Source organism: Acinonyx jubatus, chromosome F2, assembly GCF_027475565.1.
Source record: "Acinonyx jubatus isolate Ajub_Pintada_27869175 chromosome F2, VMU_Ajub_asm_v1.0, whole genome shotgun sequence".
Taxonomy (NCBI): Eukaryota; Metazoa; Chordata; class Mammalia; order Carnivora; family Felidae; genus Acinonyx; species Acinonyx jubatus.
The window spans coordinates 25,184,162-25,200,189 of NC_069394.1; the positions used below are offsets into that span (position 1 = coordinate 25,184,162).

General features: G+C 33.0%; 1 protein-coding gene across 6 annotated transcripts in view; it reads left to right on the forward strand.

Annotated features, from left to right (window-relative positions):
- CSMD3 (CUB and Sushi multiple domains 3) overlaps positions 1-16,028 on the forward strand; it is a 1,242,277-nt gene that overhangs the window by 111,610 nt on the left and 1,114,639 nt on the right. The gene's annotated exons all lie outside the window — the stretch shown is intronic.

The following is a 16,028-nucleotide window of genomic DNA, read 5'->3' on the forward strand; positions in this document are numbered from 1 at the left end:
TCTATGCTTTGTGGTGATGTGTGTGTGTGTGTGTGTGTGTGTGTGTGTGTGTGTGAGATTTTCTTACTTTAATACTTGAGCAAAGACAGGGAGTTACATCTAGATAGTGTGGAGTAAAGTTTACTCTAACAAGGCAGGCTAAAAATATAGAAATCTGTAGTCACAGATACATTCTGAAAAAGCTGCTATGCGTATAGTAACTGTATGTTGTTAGACATACAGAGTTTCCATTTTTTTAATCTAGTTTTCTTGGCAATTGTCAGCTAGTTTTCCCATAATCAGAAAAACACAGCTTTGTTTGAACTGTGATATAAGAATGAGAAGAGCATTCTGATTCCCTCATTTTTAACTGGCTTTTGAGAAGCCACCCCAGAATTTTTTTCATGTCCATTCATCTTAACATTTATGGTCTAAAAAAAATTGTTATGTTTCTCATCAGAGATGAAATTAAAAGGGGAAGGTGGCTGGAAATTCAGAAATAATCTCCCAAGAGAAGTCAAATAATTATTTAAATTGTGCACAATTTCAAAGAAAAAATATAGAAAATTAAAACAAATCATCCCCAGAAATTGACTAAGAATGGGGACTGAGAAGAGAGTGGAACAAGCCTAGAACAGAAATGAAAGATAAATGGCCCGGTCAGCCGAAAAGCTTTAAAAAAAAAAAAAATCAAATCGTATAGTTATGGAAACTTAAATTGTGGAGCCAGATGTATGTATGAGTTCAAACCCCAACTCTGTCATTTGATAGAGGTATCTTTGGGCAATTACTCCTACTTATTCTTTCCAGACCTGTTTCCTCAACTGAAAACAGAAAATCCAGGACTACCTCACAGGTCTGTTAAAAGGATTAAGTGGGTTATTATAGTCAAAGTACTTAAAATAGAAGTAAATCTCAAGACTAGGTATTTATATTCTTTATAAATTTGTGATTAAACAATAAATGAAGAATTTATCTTGAATACTACAAATGGGCTACAACATGAGTGGGTCTCAATTCTGTGAGACATCTAAGGGGATCTTCTTTACTGTGTATGCATCCTAGGTCTATAGAACTTGTGCCCATCTTTGTCTATTCAACTTTTTGGAATTTTTTGCAAGCGTACATATCAAATATAATGTTTAATATAAACAGTAATATTAAGTAAATTACATTCCTCACAGATTTTTGAGGGGAATTTTCACGTCCAAAATTGAGAATTTTTTTTGTTTGATGAATTGTTTCTGTAATTTGCATTACAATTATAGCTAGCGTAAAAATATTGTCCTTTAGAAGTAATTCTGAAGGATCTTTATTCAAGTTTACATAGAAGGCCAGTATCATTTTACTTTTCATACTTGCGATGTCTTGAATCTAATATTAAAGTTAGGTGGCTTTATAGAGCAGCCCTTGTTCTGATTTTTATCAATACTTGTGAATAATTACATAAATACTAAATGTTATGTTCCCTTAAGTACTATGCTTTGTATCTCTGCTGGATACTTTATATACATCATTTTTAATCCTTATAAAATCTTTTTATGTAGTTTTAATTATGAAAGTGAGGTCCAAGGAAGATAAATGATTTACCCTAACTGTATAATACTTATCCAACAGCAGGAGTATGAGGAAGACAATGGTTAATACAAAAGCAAACACCTAAAAATGTTGTAAACTGCAAAGTGTTGTGCAATATTAATTACTATTATTCTATCAGAGATAACAAAATTAATATATAGTTATTTTAATGTCTATTTTGTTGCTCATTACAATGCTAATTTCATGTGGTTTATTTATGTGGTTAAAATGGATATCTTTTACTGTATTGATAACTTAGACTCAGACAATTCATATGGCTTTCCCATAGATGTGTAAACACAATTGCTGGAATATGAAACTACATCTTCAATGCTAATTATTTTTGCACTTAGATCTTATACTAATTTCTTATATTTAATACTTATACTTTTTATTGGTTTGCTATCCAAATGAAACAAATATAATGTAAATGTCACATCTAAATTTGTATGAAGTAAAATGAAGAAGATTAAGGAGTCTGAGTTTATGTAGGAAAACAGTAAAATCACTTTATTTTAAAGCAAAAATGGACTTACAGACCTGCTTCTCCAATTCTGTTCTTTTATGGAGTTCAAATTCTATACAGTTAACACATAGATAATTTCACAATTCTTTGTACTCTGGACAGAAAAGAGAGAGAGAGAGAGAGAGAGAGATCTAAAGCCTAATTTTGCTCTCAAGGACTTTGTGATCTAACTAGAAAGAAAAAAATTAAATCATGTGAATTAACCACTAAGCAGTAAAATACAATTACTAAGTAACTTTGGTTTTTGGGTTTTAGACAGTTACAGATCAAAAGAGGACAGACAAAATAGGATATTTGTATGAAAGGCTGAACTCACATCTAGAACTGAGAGATGATATGAAAGTTCAAGACCGGGGTGCCTGCGTGGTGGCTCAGTTGGGTAAGCATCTGACTCGATTTGGTTCAGGTCATGATCTCATGGTGAGATTGAACCTGTGGTGACAGTGTGGAGCGTGTTTGGGATTCTCTCTCTCCCTGCCCCTTCTCCACTCATGGTGTTTTTGTTTTGTTTTGTTTTGTTTCCTCTTTCTCTCTCAAAATAAGTAAGTAAACTTTAAACAATAATTTTAAATTAAAAAAATAAAAGTTCAAGACCAATACGACAGTTTTGGTTTCTTTTTTTTTTTTTAACGTTTATTTATTTTTGAGACAGAGAGAGACAGAGCATGAACGGGGGAGGGTCAGAGAGAGGGAGTACAGAATCTGAAACAGGCTCCAGGCTCTGAGCCATCAGCACAGAGCCTGACGCAGGGCTTGAACTCACGAACCGCAAGATCATGACCTGAGCCGAAGTTGGACGCTTAACTAACTGAGCCACCCAAGCACCCCACGACAGTTTTGGTTTCAAGATTATGTTTGATTCCTCACTGTGCTTGTGCACTGGAAATTGACATTTGCACACTCAGAGGATAACTCACCCGAGTATGAAAAATACTAATACAGAATTTAGCATGCTGGTACAAATCAACCTATGGACTACAAGGAATATGAAGAAAATAGTGTGCAAATTTGATAGATTTTCAGCATGTATCACCCTAACATATATGGAACAAATTATGATATATTAATTAAAATAATTTATTTATATTTGTGTTTATTTTTTGAATCATAATGTATATAAAGTTCAACATGGATATTATATTTAAAACCTTTAGTAAATATGTCTTTTTTTCCTAAATGTTTATTTATTTTTGAGAGAGAGAGAGAGAGGCAGAGAGACAGGGAGTCAGAGAATCCCAACAGGCTGTCAGTGCAGATCCTGAGGCGGCTAGAACTCAGGAACTGTGAGATCATGACCTGAGCTGAAATCAAGAGTCAGATGCTTAATTGACTGAACCACCCAGGAACCCCAGTAAAAATTTCTTGATTAGCACCTGTGTACAGCAATAATTGTAAAAAATTGTAAATTTTAAAAGATAAACAAAATATGACAATTGTTCTTGACTCTATAGTTCTCACCAATTAAACAAATGACCAAGCAAAACCTTGTAGCACATGAAAATGTTTGTTAAGTTAATAATGGGAAACATGTGGAAATATGAGATGAATCATATGAACAATTTTATACAAATTGTGAATGTGATTTGTTTTCTATAAAATATTATGTTCAACAACCATCTTAATTGTAAGGAAATTATGAGAAGAAATAAAAACATCTTTTAAAAATAGGCATTTACCATTTTGACTTTGTTTATTCCTTCCTGTCGATTCCAATTTCCAACTAGTTATCATTTATCTTCTGCCTAAAGGACATTCTTTTGAATTTCTTACAGTGTAGGCTTGTGGATAATGATTTTTTCACTTTTCATTTACCTGAAGAGCATCTTAAATTCACCCTTTAAAAATATTTCTGCTCAATGTTAGTTGGATTGTTTTTCTTTTATCAATCTAAAATTTTTCTTACATTGTATTCTTCCTACAATTATCTTTTAGGAGAAGCCTGTAATTTTTCTTAATCATGTTCCTCTATGTGTAAAGTGATTTTTTTCCCACAGCTACATATAAATTTTTCTCTTTAAGTGCAGCATTTTGACTACGCGTGTAGTTCTCTTTTTGCTTATTCTGCTGGCCTCCTCAGAGGTATAAGTGTGTACTTCATATAAAATATGGGAAGTCTGTGCTGATATGTGTATATCTATATATCTATATCTATATCACACTCTTTTCCTCAAGAACTCTAATTACACTTATTTTAAATCATTTGACATTGGCACAACAGAGCCTTGAAGTTTTCATCATTTATTTTACTTTTTTCTCTTCTGTGACTTTCAAAGTGGGTCTTCTGTATTGCTATGTCTACAAACGCGTTCTTTATGCAGTCTCTCATATGATACAATATCCTGTCTAGGAGGTTGCATAATTTTGCTCGGATTCTTTTTCAGTTTCCATTTCTATACCAATATTATGTTCACTTATTAATATGTTGCTATTTTCTTTTAATATATCAGAATAGATTTATTAGCTTTTAAATAAAATAAAGTTTTAAGTAACAGCTTTACTTGCTTTTAAACAGCTTTAAGAAATACCTGCTTTAGAATCATTATTGCTAAATCAAATATTAGATTATCATGAATTAATTTTTTCTTTCCTCTATTTCCTCCTCCTCCTCTTCCATCTCCATTTTCCTCCTCTGTTTCTTCTTCTTCAGCTGTGGACTGCATTTCCTGCTTATTTCGATCCCCCAAATTTTTGATTAATTTTGGACATTAGGGAGATTATGCCTTGGAGACAGTGGATTCTTGATTTGGAAAGGATTTGAATTATTTTCTTATCACCCTGAACGTGGGTAGTTTTGATTTAATACCTTGTGAATGGAGATCTATGGAAAGCTCAAAGTGTTTGGCTAGCCCAGTAGTTCGGCAGGACACAGCTTCCAAACTTTATTTCCCAGTGAATCTTGTCAGAGTTTGCCTTTAGGCTTTATAGAGGTAAGGCTAGGGTAGATGTCTGTATCTAATGTCCATAGCATGGGTTCACACTGCCAGTACTCCCGGTGTCCCAGTTGGATGTTAGAGATGTTAACAACAGGTTGATCAGGTCTTGCTACGACCGAAAGGCAAGCACTCTAATAATCTGCTATACTGCTCTTCCCTGATACTGCTCAGCCACTACTTTCTCTGGTCCAGCAATAAAGCACAGAGAGGTTATCTAACAATCTTTGGGTGGTCTTATTCTGTATGCACTCTATAGAACTGCCCTCAACCACAAATTTATACTGAATTTGCAAACAGACTGTCCAGAGAGTTTGCACCCCCTCTGTCCAATTCTGTCTTTCCCATGCCTCATCACACAAATTCTAGTTGCTCTATTTGCCAACTCTGAAATCTGCCTCCTTACAGTACTTTGTAAAAACTCCAATTCTCTCTACCATATTGGAAAATTGTTCCCAGCAGTGAGTTGGTAGGGCTCTAGTCCTGAAGATACCAAAGGAAAACACACACACACAACAACAACAACACCCCACATTGTTCTTGGAATATAGGGGATTTACTAATGTAAAAAGAGAGCTTCTTCCAAGGAGATATAACTATAAAAAGCACCACTACCAGTACTCAGTATCAAGTATGTAAGGGCAATGACTACAATGACCTATCTCTTCTTCTAAACTGTCATCTCCTGCTGGCACATTGTCAAAATCAAATGGAAGCAGGAGGGCTGGAGGGCAAGAGCTGGAGATGTAATCTATGACCAGGCTCTTAAGACAAAAAGTAGTATAGGGGAAGTGGTAAAGAGATTTGAGTAGAATAAAAGAACAACTGGCATACAGACATTTCTGAATTCAGGGCAATAAATCATTTCAAATTTATAATAGAAATATAATTATTCACATAGTTATGTAATCATTGTGTGTGTAATCACTGCAAAAATTATATAAGAAAATCTTATTACCTTGAACAATAGCACTGTGTGCATATATATATATGTATATGTATAAATATATGGCTCAATGTCATTGAAAGGAATATAAACTGATATTTATGTAGATTTTACAAATATTCTAGAGCTGGAATAAGTTTGAGGATTTTGAAGAAGGTAGATTTAAAGTTAGGTAGGCATAGCTGGTATAGTTTTTAGAAGGTGAAACAATAGTCATCTTTTCTAATTTTCTGGTGGTTACATATGTACTACTGCTAATCCTCACAGGAATTCTCTAAGCTGGGTATTATTATCATTCTTAATTTATAGACAGGACATTGAGTCTCAGAAAGACTAAATTCCACAAGATCACATAGCTGTTAAGTGATAAAGGCCAATTATCTGTAAATCCAAAGTTTACTTTCTTAACAGTACTGAGTGTGAAAGGCAATAAAGATAGCGAGATGAATGATGTGAGAGACATTTCACCTAAGGAGGAAATGAATCATATAAACTAAAAGTCAATATTAAAATGTAATCAGAAGATTTATGGAACAATGTGGAGAGAACGGGTCTTTATGAAGTTTTTGGATTATTCAACGCATTGGAATTGTTCCAAAATGCATTAAGTTGAGAGAACATATGATTCATAGGATATTATTACTTATAATTAATATCCATTTTAGTGGCTAAAGTTCATAAGACAATTAAGGTATTAGTAACAGGAAAATATGATGAAAAGCATCATATTAATGGACTATTTTTTTAAACTTTCCTTCAGTCCAAAAAAAAAAGGTATAATGCATATAACATTAGAGGTAGAATGTGACATCTGTGGCCAATGTCTAATAAAACCCAGTTTCTGAAAGCTTAAACTGACAATACTAATAATCTTAACATGATATCTTATCTGACTATAATGCTTGATAACTAAAGTTATCCTTGCTCTTCAATATTTTTGTGCTAATCAGATCAATCTAAAAGTCATTTATATTATAATTTCATTGGAATTTTTTCCTGACCTTAACTTTAAAATAATGTCCTGATGAACTCTTTAGAAGTCCACATGATGATTTAGAAATAATTCAGTTTTCATGATTTTCAGTGGGAATATTCTCTTACAGTAGTAACTCTTTGCTTTTGAAAATGCATCAGTCATGTACTGAAGCTAGGAAGCAACAGGAGACCATCGATTTCCGCACTTTGACATTACAGGCTAATGTTTACATGAAACCTGATAATATTTGTCTAAGACAATTTCATTTGCCTGATTAATACAGTTTCCTTTATTGCTTACATCTAATTTCAAGAGGCATATTCTGTCTCTAAATGTTCTTTTATCACTGATTCATTTATCGCATTTTTCTTCTTGATGTTTTTCCTTTAGAATCTTTCAAATACTACTGGAAATATTTTGGCTACTTCACAAGTCTGACAGTTCCATTATTATGGAAAATGGTGATACTCTAGATAATCCCATACTAACTGGACAAACGAACACATGGATGTTACAATATAAAAGTCCAAAGGACACAGGAAAGCAAAATTACATATTTCTTTCTTACCGTCAAGAATCAAATGAATGGATATTTTGGATATGTACATAATTGGATATTTTGAATAGCAAAATTTGGAATGTAACCGCCATCTACAACATACTGGTGATTGATACACTTTAGAAACTATGCCTTGGAGAATCTCATACTTTACCTTAAACTTAAAGTATATATTTATCTGGTATTAGCAAAAATCTAAAATAAAATGAAATGTCAAATAACAAGTTTGATTCATTGAAAAACTGACTTAGATTTGAATATTTCTTTATTTTCCCTGTTCCCTAAATTTTAGATAGCTTTCCAAGGACTCCTTTTATAGTGCTTATCATATATGTTTGTAAATTATTTATTTATGTCTATTTTTACCATTAGCTTCTAAAGCTTAAGATGTGAAACACTGTTATAAAGTTTTTGTGAAAATCTAATGCCCACTATAGTGTTTGGCACCTAGTCCATGTTCCATGAATAGTACCTTAAACTATTGATTTCTCTGTTGTTTCTGTCCAAACAAAATTGTTTTTGTCCAAACAAAACTGTGATTTGTTGCCCGAACAACACTGTAATTTGTTTTTGCCCAAACAAAACAGTTGATTATTGTAATATAGTTTTGACATTGGGATTTAGAATGAAAAATCATGTTGGTTGAAAGGATGTTGACACAGTAGTTGTGTGACAGAGAATAAAGATGAATAAGTTATAATTAATGGTAAAGCATCACAAAACAACTTCTACTCCTAACTTTGGTGGAATGGCTTGTATTACACCAAACGTCTCATCAAAAACGATTATAAAAAAAATAGATAAAACTCAAAAATAAGTCAAGCACACAAAAAGTATTTGTTTCTAGAATTAAGTTAATACTGGAGGGGCACCTGGTGGTTCAGTAGGTTAACCAATTGGCTCTTAGTTTCAGCTCCGGTCATGATCTCAGGATTCATAGGTTCAAGCCCTGCCTCAGGTTCCATGCTGACAGCGTGGGGCCTTCTTGGGATTGTCTCTCTCTCTCTCTCTCTCTCGCTCTCTCTCTCTCTGACCCTCCCTTTCACTCTCTCTCTCTCTCTCTCAAAAACAAATTAACTTTTAAATACATACATAAATACTGCAGAAAATTATTCATGTAAAAGAAAAATAAACCTAGAAGAAAATACTGAAATGATGAAAAAAAAGTAAATATGTAAGTAAATGTAAATGAATGTTGACTGATTAAGACCCTAAAATTGTCTTTTGGGTGTTTATAATATATGTATAATTAAAGTCTACAAAAATAATAGTGAAAATATCAAGGGATGGGGGAGTTATAATGTTCTATTGTCCTTGCATTGTGATAAGAAAGTGATAAGGCTACTAATTTATAATGTACTCTAATAATTAAGGATACATATTATGTTCTCTAGGGTTACTGCTAACAATATAAAATTGAGCTAATACAGAGAAAATAGAAATACTTCATTAATATAAAAGAAGGCAAAAAGGGAGAATAAAAGGGACAAATAATAAAAGATGGAACAAACAGAAAACACATAAATAATTATAGTGAATTAAAAAATAATGACTCCCATTTAGAAGTACAGACAATCACATACGTTTAAAAAACTCAAACCCTAAATGCTATTTATAAGAAATCCATCTAGACTGTAATACTGTAATAATTCTAAGTGTAGACACTAATGTATAAATAACTGAATGTATCCATACTAATGTTAGATGAAGTAGACTTTGTGACACGACCATTGGTGGGTCTAGAGAAAATCATTTCATAATGGTAGACAGGTAAATGCACTGGGATCACATTATCATTTTAACTATATTTATCTAATAATTTACTGCCCAAATACATGGGGAAAAAGCAAAATAGAGGCTAAAAACAGAAAGTAAATTCATGAGAGTAATAGAGATTTCAGTAACAATTAAAAATTTGACACAATTGGCATACATTCACCCAATAAATGAAGAACACTCATCCATTACAAGTCTACAAAGAAATTTACCAATAACAGGTTATATTTTCTTCCTTTAAGTGAGGCAGACATTTCAGCATTAACATTTGATGTTCTGAGATAAAATCTGTCCTCCTACTCTGAAAATAATAAATTTTTTCATGTGTTTTAATAGTTAAATTATGTAATGGAGCATCATGACTAAAGATGATAATTGTAGTAATAAATAAGAGGAAGAGGAAAAGAAGAAAAGAAGTACTAACACATAATATTCACTATGCTTAAAATATGTTTTAAAGAGATTTGCAGTTGTTAACATGCTTAATCTTTAAAACAATTCCTCATTACCCCACTTTATAATTAAAAGAAACTGACACACAATAAGATTAAGTAATTTGCACAAAAGGAATGCTAAACTGTGAAATCAGGATGTCTAGCTTCAGAATCTAAGACTCCCTGAAAAACTGGAATTTTCAATGAAAGTATAAATTACATTTTAAAGTTTAATTGAAGAGACAGATACAGACAAGAAAATCTCAATAAATTCATATTTTAGAGAATGTATAATAAAAATACAGTGATATTGTAGAGAAATAAAACAGGTTGCAAATTTTTAATTTTTTAATAAATCTTTCAAACTTTCGTATCTCTACTGTAATAATATTGCATAGACACTACCCAAACCAAAAAGCTGTATCAATGGTTGATAATCATATAACCTAAAATTTTTTTGTTTATTTTTGAGAGAGAGAGAGAGCGAGCACAAGTGGGGGAAGGGCAGAGAGAGAGGGAGACACAGAATCCGAAGCAGGCTCCAAGGCTCTGAGATGTCAGCACAGAGCCCAATGCAGGGCTCGAACCCATGAACCGTGAAATCATAACCTAAGCCAAAGGCAGACACAACTGACTGAGCCACCCAGGTGCCCAAATAATCATATAACTTAAAATAAAATTAGTTTTACTATAATTAAATATACTTTTCAATAATATGAATTTTATTTATTTTTAATTTTTTGAATATAGCTGGCACACAGTGTTATGTTAGTTTCATGTGTACAACATAATTCAACTTCTCTATATGTTATGCTAACGCTCACCACAAGTGCAGCTACCATTTGTCACCATATGTCGCTATTACAATAACATTGACTATATTCCCTATGTAGTACCTTTTATTATTAAGTTGTTTAGTTATTATTTATTTAGTCTATAACTGGAAGCCTCTATCTCCCACTCCACCCATTTTGCCCATCCCTCAACCCCCCCCCTTCTGGCAACCATCAATTTGTTCTCTGTATTTACAGGCCTGATTCTACTTTTTTGTTTGTTTATTCATTTATTTTGGTTTTTAGATTCCTCACATGAGTGAAATACTATGATGTTTGTCTTTCTCAGTCTGATTTATTTCACTTAGCATAATACCCTCTAGGTGTCACTATTTGTAGATGACATGGTGTACATGGAAAACTCTAAAGACTCCACCAAAAAACTATTGAAGTAATAAATGAATTCAGTGAAATTGCAGGACACAAAATTCATACCCAGAAATCAGTAGTGTTTCTATAAACTAATAATAAAGTAGCACAAAGAGAAATTAAGAAAACAATTTTATTTACAATTGCATCAAAAAGAATACAATACCTAGGAATAAACTTATCCAGGGAAATGAAAGACCTGTACTATGAAAGCCATAAAATATTAATGAAAGAAATTGAAGATGACACAAATGACAGGATATTCCATGCTCACAGATTGAAAGAATGGATATTTTAAAATGTTTATACTAACCAAAGCAATCTACAGATTCAAAGATTCCATATCAAAATGCCAATAGCATTTTTTCATAGAACTAGAACAAATCATACTAAAATTTGTATGGAACCACAAAAGATCCCAAATAGCCAAAGAAACCTTGAGAAAGAAAAACAAAGCTGGAGGTATCACAATTCGAGATTTAAAGATACATTACAAAGCTCTAATCAAAACAGATTAGACACAAAATAGATTAGGCACAAAAATAAACACATAGATCAATGGAACAGAATAAAGTGTCAAACAACAAACCCACACTTATACTGTCAACTAATTTATGACAAAGGAGGCAAGAATATACAGTGGAGAAAAGACAGTCTCTTCAATAAACTGGGAAACTCTAGGAAAACTGGACAGCTACATGCAAAAAGAAAAAAAAAAAGAATCTGGACCACTTTCTAACCACATTCACAAAAATAAACTCAAAATGGATTAAACACCTAAATGTAACACTTGAAAGTATAAAAATCTTACAAGGAAACACAGGCAGTAATTCCTCTGACATTAGCTGCAGCAACATTTTTCTACACATTTACTAAGGCAAGGGAAACAAAAGCGAAAATAAACTATTGGGACTACATGAATATAAAAATCTGCACAGTAGAGGAAAACATCAACAAAACAAAAAGGCCATGTACTGAGTGGGAGAAGATATTTGCAAATGATATATCCAATGAGAGATTAATATCCAAAAAATATAAAGGACTTAATCAATTTAGCACCAAAAAATAATCTGATTTAAAAATGGGCAGAGGACCTGAATAGACATTTTTCCAAGTAAGACAACCAGATGGCCAACAGACACATGAAAAGATGCTCAACGTCACTCATCATCGGGGGAATGCAAATCAAAACCACCTCAATGAGATATCATCTTACACCTCTCAGAATGGCTTAAAAAGCAAAGAGAGAAAGAGAGACAAGAAATAACAAGTGTTGGTAAGGATATGGCGAAAAGGGAACCCTTGTGCACTGTTGCTGAGAATGTAAATTGATACAGCCACTGTGGAAAACAGTACGGAGATTACTCAAAATTTTAAAAATAGAAACACTGTATGATCCAGTAATTCCACAACTGGAATTTACTCAAAGAAAACCAAAACACTAATTCTTATCCACCCCTACATTTATTGCAGCATTATCTGCAATAACCAAGTTATGGAAGCAACCTATGGAAAAGTAAGATACGCACACACACACACACACACACACACACACACACACTCACACAGGAATATTGTGCAGCCATGAAAATGATGTGGTCTTGCCAGTTAAACACATTTTTAATATTTGTTACATCTATTGTTGTCCTTTGCTGTATCTAAAAAAAAGTTGGTTCTTTAGATCTCCTAATTCATTTGAACATGTGTCATATATCATACACCTTCCAAGAGAAAACAGTGAAAGGAAGTACATGTGGAAGAATAAAATGATAATCATAGAGTTTAGAGAAAGAGAGAACAATTGCATAAAGGGATCCTCTCTGTTTGTAATGGCTTGACCTTGATATTAAAGGATCTGGATTTCCACACCCACCTCATAGAACAGGGTTCTTCACTGCTTCCTGCTGGGGTGATGCAGGTAAAGGGGAGGTAAAGGGGAGGACTAGGGTAGGTAAGGAAGTTCAGCATCACATATTTCTACTACTACTACTCCCTTAGTTATTAACGGGCGATCAGAAAATAGATTTCTCTTTCCAGCAGATTGTACTGAGGTACTACCCACAAGCACTTTCCTAGCTGGGACAGTCTCAGAAGAAGCCAGTTAAAGAGAAGATTTAAATAAGAATCAGAATCTCATAACATAAATGAAATTATCCAGATTGCAAGAAAAAAAATCTTTTATTTTCCAAAAGCCAACAAGATCTCATACTGAATGAAAAAAAGCAATGAATACCACCACCACATGACAGAGATTTTAGAATTATCTGACAAATATTTTAAAGCAGTCACAATAAGGGGCACCTGGGTGGCTCAGGGAGTTAAGCATCTGACTCTTTGTTTCAGCTCAGGTCATTACCTCACAGTTGGTTCCTTGGTTGGAGTCTCACTTCAGGCTCCGCGCTGGCAGTGCAGAGGCTGCTTCAGATTCTATCTGCCCCTCCCCCACTCACAGTGTCTGTTTCTCTCAAAATAAATAAATACACTTAAAAAAATAAAGCCACAATAAAAAATTTCAACAAACAATGCAAATAGTTAAAACATAAAAAATTTAAGTGTCAGTAAATAAAAGTCTCAACAAAGAAATAAAACATAAAAAGGAAGAGTCAAATAAAAATGTCACACACAAAAAAGTACAGTAACCGAAATGAAAAGATCAATGGGTAGGCTCAGAGAATGGAGGGAACAGAGAAAAAACAAAACAAAACAAAACAACAACAACAACAAAACAAGAAACTGAAGTAGAAAAAATTTACCTAAGCTAAACAACAGAAGGAAAGTAGACTAAAAAAACTAAAAATGAACAGAGTACCAAGGACCCGTGGGAATAAAATAAAGGATCTAGCATGTATCACTGGAGTCATGAAAGGAGAGAGAATAGGGCTAAGGAAATACTTTAAGGAAATAATGACTAAAAATTTCCCAAATTTGGAAAGAGACATACACCTACAGGTTAAAAAGCTAAGTAAACCCCTAACTGGATAGGCACAAAGAAATTCATACCGTGTACATTATAATTAAACTGAAGACAGGTTTTGTAGGCAGCTAGTGAAAAAGGACACCTTGCCTATGGGTGAAAGTTAGCAAGGGTAGGAAAGAACTCAAAAGTATCCACTAATGAGATGTAATCAACACTTAGACAAGGTTCTATTCACAACAATGGAATACACATTTTTTTTTTCAAATATCCAAGGAACATATATTAAGGTAGATTATATCCTGGGCAATAAAACTTAAATTTGAACTAAAATCATCTAGAGTATGTTCTCTGATCACAATGGAGTCAAACTAGAAATCACTATCAAACTTAACAGAAAATCCCCAAACATTTGAAAACTAAACAATGTATGTCTATAATAGCCATGGCTTGAAAAGGAAAATTCAAAGGAAATTTAAAAATACATTAAACTGAAAAAAAATGAACAGACATATCAAAATGTGTGAGATACAGCTAAGGTAGTACTGAGAAACATACTATCAAAGGCATGCATTTGGAAAAGAGAAAAGTCTCAACTTAATAATATATACTCCCATGTTAACAACAAAGAAAAAGAAAAAAGCTAAATTAAAAACAAATGGAAGAAAGTAAATAATAAAATGAAAGGTGAAAATTTGAAAACAGAGTAGAGAAAGTAATAGAGAAAAAACAAATCAATGAAACAAAATTCTGGTTCTTTGAAAAGATCAATGGAATTGGCAAAGCACTGGCAAGACTGACAAAGAAAACATGAGAACAAAACACGAATTATTAATATTAGGAATACAAGAGGGGATATACTACAGACCATACCGACATCAAAAGGAGAATAAGGGCATACTATGAACAACTCCACATACATGGATTTGACAACTTAGAATTCACTCATTACTTAAACACACACAGCTGCCCACCCAGCCATGCATACACGCGCACACACACACACACACACTCACTCACACACTTCACCTGATATGAAATATTTACTGGTAGTGGGGCAGGTACTAAGTAAGACAGTATTAAAATTTTTAATGTTTAAAATAAAATTAAAAATAGAACTCAAAAAATCAAAAAAAGAACTACAATATAATCCAACCATCCCAATTCTGGTATTTATCCAGAATAATTAAAATCAGGATCTCAAAGAGATATTTGCACTCCTATATTCATTGCAACTTTATTCATGGTAGCCAAAAAATGGAAACAATCTGAATTTCCATTGAAGGGTACATGGATACAGAAAATGAGGTATGTATTTACCATGGAAATCAGCTTTAAAAAAAAATAAGGAAATCCTGTCATACACTACAACATGGATGAACCTTGAGGACACTTTAAGTGAAATAGTTTAGTCACAGAAGGGCACATACTGCATATATCTACTTATGTGAGGTATCTTAAATAGTCCAATTCCTGCAGAAGAAAGTAGCATGGTGTAAAGATGGGTAAATTAAGATTTATTTTCCACTGGGTATAGTGTTTCGTTCATGCAAGACGAAAAAGTTCTAGAGATCTGCTTGTTGTACAGCATTGTGCTGCAGTTAGCAATACTGTACACTTCAAAATTGATAAGAGGATAGACTTCATATTATGTGTTACTTATAATAAAAAAAGGTTAATTGCTACCATTAAGTTCTTTGCTTTACAAGCTTTATCATACAAATGCTGTGTGTCAATAAAATTGTGAACTCTAGGTGATAAAAAAAAAGTCATTCAATATAATTGGGCACAAGAGCCCAACTGCAGTAGATAAACACAAGTGTGGAAAAAAATGAAAGGTAAACACAAGTGTGTTTCTTGTAATGCCACAGATCTTGGTTAGCATAAAAGAAGACAAAATAAATTTTAAAATATTATAAAATACTGTAGAATTATTATAGTTTCTATCTGTACAAAAAAGGTAAAGTATGAACATGAAAGAATAACAGGTGAACAGTTTAAAAATATGTATTCTTTTTTTAAAATATAATTTATCATCAAGTTGGCTAACATACAGTGTAATAGCATGCTCTTGGTTTGGGGGGTAGATTCCCGTGATTCATTGCTTACATACAACACCCAGTGCTCATCCCAAGTGCCCTTCTCAAATAAACTCAAAATGGATGAAAGACCTAAACGTGAGACAGGAAACCATCAAAACCCTAGAGA